The following is a 12779-nucleotide window of genomic DNA, read 5'->3' as shown; positions in this document are numbered from 1 at the left end:
GACGGCTTATCACAAATCTGACGACTTATCAAAATATGTCGTCAGCCTTAGGCAAAAACTCATAAATTTCAGCTCCTAGGTGGACGACCTGGGCTGATGGGCTATCATAGATCTGATGGCTTATCAGCCTTGGTTGTCAGCTGAAAATTTCAGCAGCTGGGAAGTGATTTCGTAGGGGTATTTTGGTCTTTTCCTCACTCCTAAAAACCTTTCACATGAATTAAATCACCCCTTAAGTGTTATTAATCTATATATTATCAGTTTTACAACATCTCAATCCTCTCTACTCTCAAGAACAAGATGGAAACTAGGGGTTTCTCCAAGATCAAGAAATTAAGAAAATCAATCCTTTAGTTCAAGATTTCTAAGAAAACAAATCAGGATTTACGTTTCCTTCCCTTCAATGGATCAAGAATTCATCCTCCTAAGTGAAGATGTTCAAGAAATGGATCTAGGTCTGGGTTCCATCTATCTATATCCGGGTTCCATCTTTCAAACTAAATAATCTTAGGTACGTGGTGTTTATCCTAAACTACATGGGATTGTTGAAATATTAAAGTATGATTTAAAGATCTATCAAGCATAAATTTATAAAGGAGTTTTTAGATCTATGATTTTATTATGCATTAGGAATGTTGAAAGATATTGATGATTTGGTCTTTAGGTCTTTGCCCCTTAAATTGATTTACATGTATATGTATATGCATGAAAAAAATTCAGATTTGAAGATTGTTTGAGAGCATAATTTATGGAATCCCTCTCTTGTGATGACTTTAAATTTGTGGTCTTGTTGGGAATGATTTGATATGCATGATTTATGGCTTGAAAATAGTTTACTTAAATACCATAGTATTTTGAGCATGATTTAGAGATTTTGAGAGGGAGTTTCTTGATATAAATGTGTTTTGTTAAATAAAAAAAGATTTGTTTAAGATTAATTCTTTTGACATGACCACCTTGTATTATTTGAAATATTGTCAAAGAGAGTTGCATACATGTGTTTACATGAGTAATTAAAGAAAGGGTTCTTCGAACTGATTTATTGATATGGTGGTCCCAAATTTATGTTTTGGAAACAGAGATTCTAATATGCTAATAATGACTCAAAGATGTGACTTTCAAGTCAATGGTATGACGATACCATATGTAAGTAAGCCATAACAAAGTATGTTTTCAGAGAATGTTTTCAGAATATGTTTTTAGAGAATGCATATTTTAAAGAGTTAAAAATGGGCATAACGAGGGTTAGGTGGTTACTCAAAGAAGGCTTGAGTTCAAGTAACTCTTAGCCTAAAACTGTATTTGCCGATATGGGTAGATTATTATTGTACGCTGGCGATGGCCGTATGGCGTAGTAGATTCAGAGACTCCAACCCTTGTGGCACACTTAGGTTGGGGTCTTGGCTGCCGAGTTAATGGTAGATTCCATATAGCCCGTAGAATTTCAGAGTTGTAGGGTATACCACCTAGCGCAGAAGTAAAACAAAGAGTGTCACAGAGTTCAAATGATTTTTCAGAGTCTCTAAAAAATGCCTATGAGATTTCTTACTATATGATATGTTTATGAACTGTTTTAAATTGCTCTTATATATGTTGAATTCAAATTACTATTTTGGATTTTCTCTATGTACCAGTACATCTGTATTGACCCCCCTCCCCTACCTCTCAGGTTCTGAGGCTCAGTCTAAGGGTCCCAATAAGAAATAGGTAATTCAGACAATAGATTAAATTGTGCATTGGTGAGCCTTCTCTATTCCAGAAGGCCTATCCTTTCAGATTATGTCATCTATAACAATTTTGGTCTACTAGGGGACTTTTCCTAGTTTTTAGATATTTGTTAGAATTTCATGTAGTAGAGATTTCGCAGACTTTTCCAGATATTGTTAATGATTTTTGGATTTCATTCCTTATTGTTAAACTTAATCCAGAGTATGACCATGTTTCTGTATTACATCATAAATTCCACATTTTCTTTTACTAGATGAATGTTGTGCATGACTACCAAATAGAGTAGGATGTCTGGGCCTTCATGGTTTGGGATGTCCGTCAAAGCCAGGCCCTAGTTCGGGTCGTGACTCTTATACTCTTTTAGAGGTTCTTAATGATGTTTTCCTCTTAAGGTGTTCAAGCATGAAAAGACTTCCAAAGTATTATAGTATTTAAGTTAAATGGTAATATTCACAAATTAAGTCAAGGCTACTACCCATTTTTTGCTCCTTCTTATATACAATATTAGTTGAGGAATTCCACATGTGTTTGGAAAGAAATATGAAAGGCTAATGGGAATCCTTAAAGTTTAATAATATTCTATTATGATAAAGGAATTTTGGGACTATTTTAGGGTTTATTTTATGTGTTTATATTAAAGTAAACTTGGTTGATCTTAAAAAGGGATGCAAATAGTTACCATTGATTTATAAAAAGGCGTAATGACATGCCACTTAAATTATACATTGTATGAGCCTACTGTTCAGCCACACTTTGTGAAATATTTTGTACTTAATAAGAAGCCATGGAGTTTCTGGGGTTCTCATATAAATATATGTGTTGTACAAATGTAATTAGAGGATAAGGGGTTAAACAAACACCCTTGGTTTGCTAAATTACTGGTTTAGCATGAGGCTACAATTTTGTGATGTTAGGTAGACCAAATGTGTTGGTTAGTTACTAATAATAGGTTCACCATATAATTTATTATAGATAAGTAATTTGAGAGGCAGAAGGTTAATTCGGTTTAATATTGGAGTTGTACAACAAGGTATGTAAGGCATACTCTATTTCGTATTCTTTGGCATGAAATCCAACACTCGTGTTACAAAGTAAGCTTCTAAATTTCTCCTACAAAAAATGATACATAGTGCCAGTGCATGATCTCCCATGTGTCTAACGACCTTGTCCCAACTCTCTAATATGTTAAAACACTTAATACATTCTTATTATCAAGTTTACAAATCTACTTTCACTAACAAGTTTCAAGAGTTCTCCTTTAAGTCAAATAATACCCATATGTTATTTTTAGCTCCTAAACATTTCATTCATGTACAAACTGCTCCTTACCTAATTATTATTGCATTAAGTGTTTATTCACATATCTCTTACTTGTAGATTATTACTCCAAAGTACAATAATGTTATGACCACCAAAGTAACAATTTCAAAGGTTAAATAAAAAGTAATGCAAATATAAATTAAATGGGTGGTAGCTCAGGTGCATAAGCGTAGCATGGGCCAATCCCGATACCTTTATATGGGTGGCAGCTTAGGGGGGTAAGCCTAGCATGGGTCGATCCTAATGTGTGTATTCACCACTAATCAACTGGTCATTTATATCATATGGCTTATAAAGATTATAATGTAAGAAGGGTAAAATAAATAAAAGAGTGTAATGTACCTGATCTTACAAGTATAGGTAAAGGTGGTATAGTAGCATCATTTGTACACTTGTATCTAATTTCAATTAAGCTCTTGTATTATGTATAATTACTTTTAGCCTTGCATATTTAGTATATATTTTCATACTGATATCCTTTTTGAGGTACTTGTAATTCATGTTGTAGGCATAGATGCTTTAGCTAATACAACTCTCTAGTATCTTTAGAGGCTGTGTATGCCTCTATTGGTATTGGCAATAATTAAGAGTAAGGTGGAGGTTTGTCCCGACCTTAACTAAGTTTGTGTATCTTTAGAGGCTGTGTATGCCAATATAAAGTTAAGCATAGTAGTGTTTTGTCTTTTAGATATTGTGGCCCCAACAACCAAGTCTTGTGTATATAGTTTTCTGCTTTCCTATGTGGTTTATTCTCATCGATACATTATATCTGTATTTGGTAAAATCTTTGGCTATCATATTTATATAGACGAGACATACAAGGTTATAGGTTGGTGATCTTGGGCCTTTATGGCTATGCGTGCCTGTATGCTTCAATGGGAGTTGTAGCATGGCAAAAGTGGTATCAGATCAGATCCTCCTTGGATTCTACAAAGTTGTGTCTATGTACACTCTTGCTTATGGGTGTTTTGTGCACCATATCCATAAATAGGATGCAACGGTACATCAGGGGTTGTCTTTTTTTCTTCATATCTTTAGATATGCTATATAGCCAAAGTTATAGGTGGAGTCATTTTTAATTATTAAATCTATTTTTTTCTTACTATAGTAAAGATACATGTTACGAGAAGAAGTAAGAACATATGTAATAAAGTTGATGTGCCTGCTGGAGAAGGGACAGGTTACCACCAAGACAAACTAATCAAAGTGAGGTTAAGCTGAATTTGTATCACAAACTTCTTCTACTCCTCCATCTCCAGAATAGCTAATGGGGAAAGCAGCACCCTCAGAATCACCTATTAATGCTACTAAAAGGAATACAGTGCAATTGATGAATTATATAGCTTCCAAATAAGCTCAAAGATAGACTATTCCAACTACAGGTTCTAGTAGTGTGAATAGGGCAGCTAGTCTACGGACACGAGATTTCCTTAAATTAGATCCTCCCACATTCTCCAGATCAAATCTCAATGAAGATCCATAACACTTTATTGATTAAATCCAAAGAGATCTGGATGTTATGCATATATCTGGTAAAGAGATAGTTGAGCTATCAACATATAGATTAAAAGAAGAGGCTATTTTATGGTATGAAGACTAGAAATGGTCTATGGGTATCGACGTACCTTCAATTACTTGGAAAGAGTTCAAAGAGGTATTTATTGATGATTACCTTCCATTTAAGATTTGAGAGGCCCGTGCATATCAGTTCTTAAATCTTTGCTAAGGAAATATAAGCGTGAGGGAATACAACCGTCTATTTAACTCTTTGGCTAGGTATGCTCCTAATGTTGTAGCTTCTATGGATGATAGAGTTTATCCACATATGGATAGACTGGATCCATATTTGGTTAGAGATTATACTATTACTACTTTGAATAAAGACATGGATATAGCAAGGATACAAGCTTTTGCAAAAAAATAGAAAATTAGAGGCAAAGAAGAAGAACACAAGAATAAAAAAGAAGGTATTCCAAGAATACCATATCTATGGGGTAGTTTATGGCATCCCAAAGAGAGTTTAGGCATTGGTTTTCTAATAGACCACCTAGGCCATCATTTTTTTATTCTGTAGCTAGTGCTTCACCATGGTTTTAAGGGTCCAACGGCAATAAGTTTGGGCAAGGAAGTGAGAGCCAAAGTTCACAAATAATGGGGTATCAACAGTAAAGGAGTATGATCCAATCAACATCTCCTCAATGTCCATGTAAATAATATAGAAATCTTCATTTGAGTTTGGGAAAAATTCATTTTTTGGTGTGGGATGTCTAGACATAATTAGAGAGTGCCTACAAAGGGGCATGGGTGGTATGGAATGACCTACTAGAACAACCGTTGCGTCATCATTATCGGTGCATATTTAGGTAGGGGTATACACCCTATAGGTCACGGTAAAGGTGTTAAAGGAACAACTAGTTTTAGTGGAGTTCATAATCGTACATATGCTCTAGCAGATTCACAAAATTTAGAGGCTTCTCCTCATGTGTTTACAGGTACATTATCCAATTTTTCACATAATGTATATGCAATAATTGATCCTGGTTCTATATTATCATATGTCACTTTGTTGGTTACTGGAAAGTTCAAAAGAACACTAAAAGTACTCGTTAAGCCTTTTGTAGTGTTTATGCTAGTTGGTGAATCTATTACAGCTAGGAAAGTATATCAAAATTGTATAATAACTGTTTATGGTCGTGATACAATGGATAAACTTGTTGAGTTATAAATGGTCAATTGTAATGTTATAATGGGTATGGAAAGGTTGGATTCTTGTTATGCCGCAGTAGATTGCCGAACTAAAAGGGTCTATTTCCATTTTCCAAGAGAGACAGTCCGTGAATGGAGAGGTGGTATTGATGTGCCAAAAGTTAAAATTATTTCTTATCATAAGTCAAAAGGGATAATTTCCAAAGGTTACATATGTCATCTAGTAGAGTAAAATACATATATTTGGAACCACTAATTCTTCAAGTTATTCCAGTGGTAAATGAATTCCCCGATGTATTTCTTGAAGATCTTTTTAATTTGCCTCCAAAATGGGAAGTAGAGTTTGGTATTAATGTGATTCCAAGTACTCAACAAATATTTATTCCTCCGTATAGAATATCCCCATCAGAAATGAGAGTTGAAAGAGTAACTAAAGGACTTGCTAGAAAAAAGATTCATAAGTCCTAATATGTTCCCTTGGGGCGTACCAGTGTTATTTGTGCATAAGAAAGATAGCTCATTGAGAATGTGTATTGACTACCAGCAACTAGATAAGGTAACTATTATGAACAAATATCCCCTTCCTAGAATTGATGACTTATTCGATCAGTTACAAGAGGCTAAGTATTTCTCAAAGATTGACTTGAGGTCGGGTTACCACGAAGTTAGGGTCAAAGAGAAAGATATACCCAAGATATCTTTTTGAACATAGTATGCTCATTAAGAGTTTTGCGTCATGTCCTTTGGGTTAGCTAATGCACCAACATCTTTTATGGATTTGATGAATAGAGTGTTCAAGCCATTCTTAGATATGTTGGTGGTAGCTTTTATAGATGATATTCTGGTTTATTCAAGATCATAAGAGGACCATGCTAATCACTTATGACAGGTGTTACATATTTTTTGTGATCATAAGTTATATGCAAAATTCTCTAAATGTGAGTTTTGGTTCAAATCTATCACATTCTTAGGTCACATTGTATATGATGAAGGAATAAAGGTTGATACTAAAAATATAGAAACCATGAAGAGCTGGCCAAGGCCTACATCGCCTACGAAGGTTCGTAGTTTCCTTGGGTTGGAAGGTTATTATAAAAGGTTTGTTGAAGGATTTTGTTCAATTTCTAAACCTTTAACAATTCTAACACACAAAGCATCCAAGTTTCATTGGATAACGCATGTGGATACATTTTCCAAGGTCTGAAGAATAAGTTAACTTCTACACTCGTATTGGTACTTCCAGAAGGCACGGAAGATAGGCAGTGTATTATGATGCTTCAGGAATTAGCTTAGGGTGTGTACTGATGTAGCATGGTAAATTAATAGCTTAAACCACAAGATAATTATGGCTACATGAGAAAAATTATCCAACACATGATCTTAAGCTAGCAGCAGTTGTATTTGCTTTAAAGATATGGTGCCACTACTTGTATGGGATTCATGTTGATATATATACTAACCTTAAGAGTTTGCAATATATATTTAACCAAAAGGACCTAAATTTAAGGCAGTGATAATGGCTTAATCTATTAAAAAACTATGATGTTGATATCTTGTATCATCCAAGGAAAGCAAATGTGGTAGCTGATGCTTTGAGTTGTAAGACAATGTCAAGAATTTATGTGTAGTCAATGGAATGGCAAGGAATAGCTAAGTATCTACACCAACTAGCTAATTTAGGGGTTTGCCTTCTGGAAACTCCAAATGAGGGGGTTATTGTGCAAAATGCAGAAGAATCTTCATTAGTAGTTGAGATGAAAAAGAAGTAGTATGCAGATCCTATTCTATTAATAACTTACGGAAAATGTACAATAAGGTATGGCAAAGGCATTTGAGCTTACGCAAGAGGGAGTACTTCGGTTCCAAAATAGAGTGTATGTGTCTAATATAAATGGTCTAAGAAAGAGGATTATGATAGAGGCATATCATTCAAGGTATTCCTCTATCCGAGGTCAACTAAGGTATATCATGATTTGAAATAAATGTATTGGTGTGGTGACATAAAGAAGAACATTGCAGAATTTGTAGCCAAGTGTCAAAATTTTCAAAAAGTTAAAGTTGAGCATCTAAAGCCTGGGGTTTTATACAATGTTTAAATCATAAAATTTAGAAGTGGGACATGATCAACATGGATTTCGTCAATAGTTTGCCTCATACATCTCGAAAGTTCAATTCCATATGGGTAATAATTGATAGACTTACCAAATTAGACACTTCCTATTGATTAAAACCACTTACACAGTTGAAAAGTATATGAAATTTTATATTAAAGAGATAGTTTGGCTACATAGAGTCCCAATCTCTATTATATTTGATATGGAAGCTCAATTTACTACAAATTCTTAAAAGTCTTTTCAGATAAGTTTGGGAACAAAAGTGATTTTAAGTATAGTTTTCACCCTCAAATAGATGGACAAGTTGAACGTACCATTCAAACACTTGGCGATATGATAAGAGCTTGTGTATTGGACTTTAAAGTTAGATGGGATGATCATTTATCTCTCATCGAGTTTTCTTACAATAATAACTATAATTTGAATATCAAAATAGCACAATATAAAGATTTACATGGAAGAAAGTGCAGATTACCAATTGGATAGTTTGAAGTGGGTGAAACTGCCTTATTTGGTCCAGATCTTGTTCGTTAAGCTATGGAAAAGGTTAAAGTGATCCAACAGAGGCTAGAAACAGCCTAAAGTTGACACTAATTATATGCTGATGTTAGAAGAACGGGGCAAGAGTTTGCTATAGGTGATTGGATATTCTTTAATGTGTCACCAATGAAAAGGGTAATGAGATTTAGTGAGAAAGGAAAACTAAGTCCACTTCATATATATCCATATAAGATTATTCGAAGGTTTGGTCAGGCCACATATTAGTTACAGCTACCCCAAGAGCTCTCAACAGTTCATCCAGTGTTTCTTGTCTTAATGCTTCGAAAGTGCATAGGAGATCCATATTATATTACTCCTACTGAAGATAAACAAGTTATGAGAGACCTGCCTATGAAGAAGTACCTATTGATATTCTAGATCGTCAAGTTAAGAAGTTAAGAAATAAATAAATCACTTCTATAAAAGTACTTTGGAGGAACCAGCAAGTAGAAGATATCATATTGGAAGCTGAGGAAGTAATGAAACCCAAATACCCACATTTATTCAACTCCAAAGAGAGAGTTTCAAGATGTTGAATTGGAGAAATAACATGTAAGTATAAATATATAAGTATTATGTGGTAACAGGAAGATTAAACTTAGGCTTGAACTTGTTTAGGGTGGATAATTATGTTAACATTCGAGGACGAATGTTCCTATGAGGGGGTATAACACCCCATATTTTGTATGTACTTGTTCTACTTATACATAATTTGATATAGACTTGTGGTATAGGTAAAGGACTACCCATATTAATGGTGTAAATAGATTTGAAGATATTGCTCATACCTTTTAATCTGACATGACCAAGTTAACATTGATACAACTATCTTGACTTGGGATTGTGAGTAGGTATTTGAATCTAAGCTTAAAGTGACCAAGTGTATACAAGTTTTAAGTTAAATTAAAGGGGTTAAGAACTAAAAATGGAATAAAATATTAAGGTTGTTGCTTGACTTAAGTAATCTAGTAGGTGAGTCACCTACTTGAGTTATATGAACCAAGTTAATGGATCTAAGGTTATGGTTCAAATTTGGGCCTATATTAATGCACTTATATAATCCCAAACTAAATAAAAGAAAAAATAAAATGGAGAAAGTACCCAACACTCAAATCTGCCAAGGCCCAATTTAATTGAGCCCAACAAAGAATCAAGCAAGTAGGTACATCACGTACTTTGACCTTTTGAGTAGCTTGAACTCCTTAAGTAGGTGCATCACCTACTTGGACAAATTTGAGGTCCAAAATGTTTCTAAAGAGATATCCTAAATAGGGCCTTTATAAGGACAAGTTGCTGGTCATTTTCTTCATTTTTATGTCACAACAAAGACCATATTTCACAAGTTCTCTTTACTTTTTTCTAGAGCAGGAAGAAGCAACCCTATTTTCACTCTAGGGCTATTTAGTTGCACCATATTTTTCTCAAGCCAAGGTAAGTAAAATAATTTATAAATTTAGCTTGATTCACCCATAAAGGGTTATGGTATCATGTATCAATAAACCTGAAGTTTGTGAGACAATCCTAAGAATATTCTATTACAAGGAAGTCCTATACTCTTTTTTGAGGTTCTTAATGATGTTTTCCTCTTAAGGTGTTCAAGCATAAAAAAATTCCAAGGTATTGAAGGATTTAAATTAAAAGATAAAATTAAGGTAAGGCTACTGGCCATTTTTCCCCTCCTTATATACAATATTAGTTGAGAAATTCCACATGTGCTTGGAAAAAAAAATGGAAGACTGATGGGAATCCTTAAAGTTCAATAATATCCTGTTATGATAAAGGAATTTTGGAAGTGTTTTAGGGTATTTTTTATGTGTGTATATTGAAGGTAGCTTGGTTGATCTTAAAAAGGAGTGTAAACAATTAGCATTGATTTATAAATGGGCATAATGAAATGCCACATAAATAGACATTGTATAAGCCCATTGCCCAGCCACACTTTATGAAATGTTTCGTACATAATAAGAAGCTTAGGAGTTTCTGGGGATATCATATAAATATGTGTGATGTACAAATGTAATTAGATGAGAAGGGGTTAGGAGAACACCTTTGGTTTGCTAAATTACAAACTTACTGTCCGACTATGTTTTGTGAAGTTAAGTAGACCAAATATGTTGGTTAGTTACTATAATAGGTTTACCATATACTTTATTATATATAAGTAATTTTAGAGGCAAAAGATTAATTTGATTAATATTGAAGTTGTACAGCATGTTATGTAAGGCGTACTCTATTTTGTATTCTTTGGCATGAAATCCAACACTTGTGTTACAAAGTAAGCTTCTAAAGTTATCCTATAGCAAATGATACATAGTGGCAGTGCATGATATCTTATGTATCTAACGACCTAGTTCCAACTCTTTAATGTGTTAAAACACCTCAATACATGCTTATAATCAAGTCTGTATGTCTACTTTTACTAGACTCATATGTTATTTTTAGCTCCAAAATATTTTATTCGTGTACCAACTACTCCCTACCTTATTGTTATTACATTAAGTATTTATTTAGATGTATCTTACTGGTAAATTATTGTTATAAAGTCCAATAATGTTGTGAGCACCAAAGTAATAATCTCAAAGGTTAAATAAACGAAGTAACATTAATCTGAATTATATGGGTGGCAGTTCTGGGCATAAGACTAGCATGGGTTGATCCCGATACCTTTATATGTGCGTGGAAGCTCAAGGGTGAAATCATAGCATGAGCCAATCCCAATTTTTTTTCTTACCAGTGATCAGCTGGTTATTTGTATCATATGGATAACAAATATTATAAAGTAAGAAGGGTAAAATAAGGAAAAGAATGTAATGTACCTGATCCTACAAGTATATGTAAAGGTAGTCTACTAGCACCATTTATACACTTGTATCTAATTTCAATTAAGCTCTTGTATTATGTGTAATTACTTTCATCCTTGAATATTTAGTACACATTTTTGTATTAATGTCCCTCACGTGGAGCTACATTTCATGCTACAGGTATAGGTGCTTCAGCTAATGTACCTCTCTAGTATGAGTACAAGATATCCAGCGGCTATTGTTAAGCTCCAAGTTGATTCGGGGCTTTTTGAGTCTATTATATATGTTTTGCTATTGATAGTAGTTAAGAGTAAGGTGGGAGTTTTTCCTAATCTTAACAAAGTCTATGTCGATTTAGAGGCTTTGTAGATCAATATAAAGTTAAGCATATTAGTGTCTTGTCTTTTAGATGTGGTGGCCCTAACGGCCAAGTCTTGTATTTATAAATCCTACGTGGTTTATTCTCATTGATGCATTATATAAATATTTGGAAGAACCTTTGGTTATCATATTTACATGCATGAGATGTACTAGGTTATAGGTTGGTCCTCTCGAGTTAAGGCGTGACACTAAACACCACAACTAGGGTTCTTGGAACCATGATGGATTAATAAAGTAGGATTTATTGTATAGAGTAATCTTCAATTGGTGTTCACGTGTGTTGATTGTCTTTTTAGGATTGAATGGTTTATGCACATTGTTAGAACTTGCCTGATCAGTATTCTAAATAAAAGGATGAATACAAATGGGTATAAGGGAATATAAAATAAAGACTTGGAGCTATATACCTCCACTTAATAGCTTGAGCTAAAATTTGAGATAGTTATTTAGGATCGAAGATAGGGGTTAGTAACATAGGATCCGGGAGAAAATAAAAAATTACTTGATGATACTACTTAGTTAAGAGAGCATAATTGTTATACGTTTACATAACCTATCGATTCTACATACCAAAATGCCTCCAGGGATGAAGTTTGGCATTACTAGTATCATGATCTACTTGCTGAACTTGAAAGGGGTATTTGCGTACCTACTACTAATGATGATATTATGCATGTAATGAAATTTATGGGGATTTTCACCTCCTACAACCTTCCTGGAGTGAGTCAAGAGGCAATTATATTGAGGTTGTTTTCTTTCTTTCTAGCGGGAGAGGCTATATTCTGGTTGGATGAATTACCATATAGATCCATTACTGCTTAGAATGAGTCGAGGACTCAGTTCTTCACCCAATTTTCCCCACCTTCCAGAATGCTGCAGTGAGATTTATAATTTCAAGCAATTACTTTCGAAGGAACTGTATGAGATTTGGTAGAGGTTCAAAAAGAAGTTATAAAATGTTTCAAATCACAAGATGACTGGTAGAAACTTTCTTGAGATCTTCTATAGAGACTTGAACACAAATACCAAGGCTGTAGAGAATACTATCACTCGTAGGGCATTCATGAGTTTGCATTAGAAGCACATTTCTGAGATCCAAAATCAAATCACAAAGACAAAATGAGGATGACACACTCAAGATGTAGATAGACCCTTAAGCACCTATCCAATGGGATAATTCACAGAGTAG

The 12779-nt window shown here is 34.0% G+C and overlaps 1 long non-coding RNA gene across 2 annotated transcripts in view; it reads left to right on the top strand.

Moving 5' to 3' along the window:
• LOC124886397 overlaps positions 1–11839 on the top strand; it is a 34062-nt gene extending 22223 nt beyond the window's left edge. The window contains exons 2-3 of one of the 2 annotated variants that reach the window (XR_007043521.1): positions 1670–9839; positions 11390–11839. This is a non-coding gene — a long non-coding RNA (uncharacterized LOC124886397). The remainder of the gene's footprint in view (positions 1–1669; positions 9840–11389) is intronic. The other variant, XR_007043522.1, reaches the window with a different exon arrangement.
• The last annotated feature ends 940 nt before the right edge of the window (positions 11840–12779 follow it).

The sequence above is a fragment of the Capsicum annuum genome, chromosome 8, assembly GCF_002878395.1.
Source record: "Capsicum annuum cultivar UCD-10X-F1 chromosome 8, UCD10Xv1.1, whole genome shotgun sequence".
Classification (NCBI taxonomy): domain Eukaryota; kingdom Viridiplantae; phylum Streptophyta; class Magnoliopsida; order Solanales; family Solanaceae; genus Capsicum; species Capsicum annuum.
This window is presented reverse-complemented; position numbering and strand designations above follow the sequence as displayed.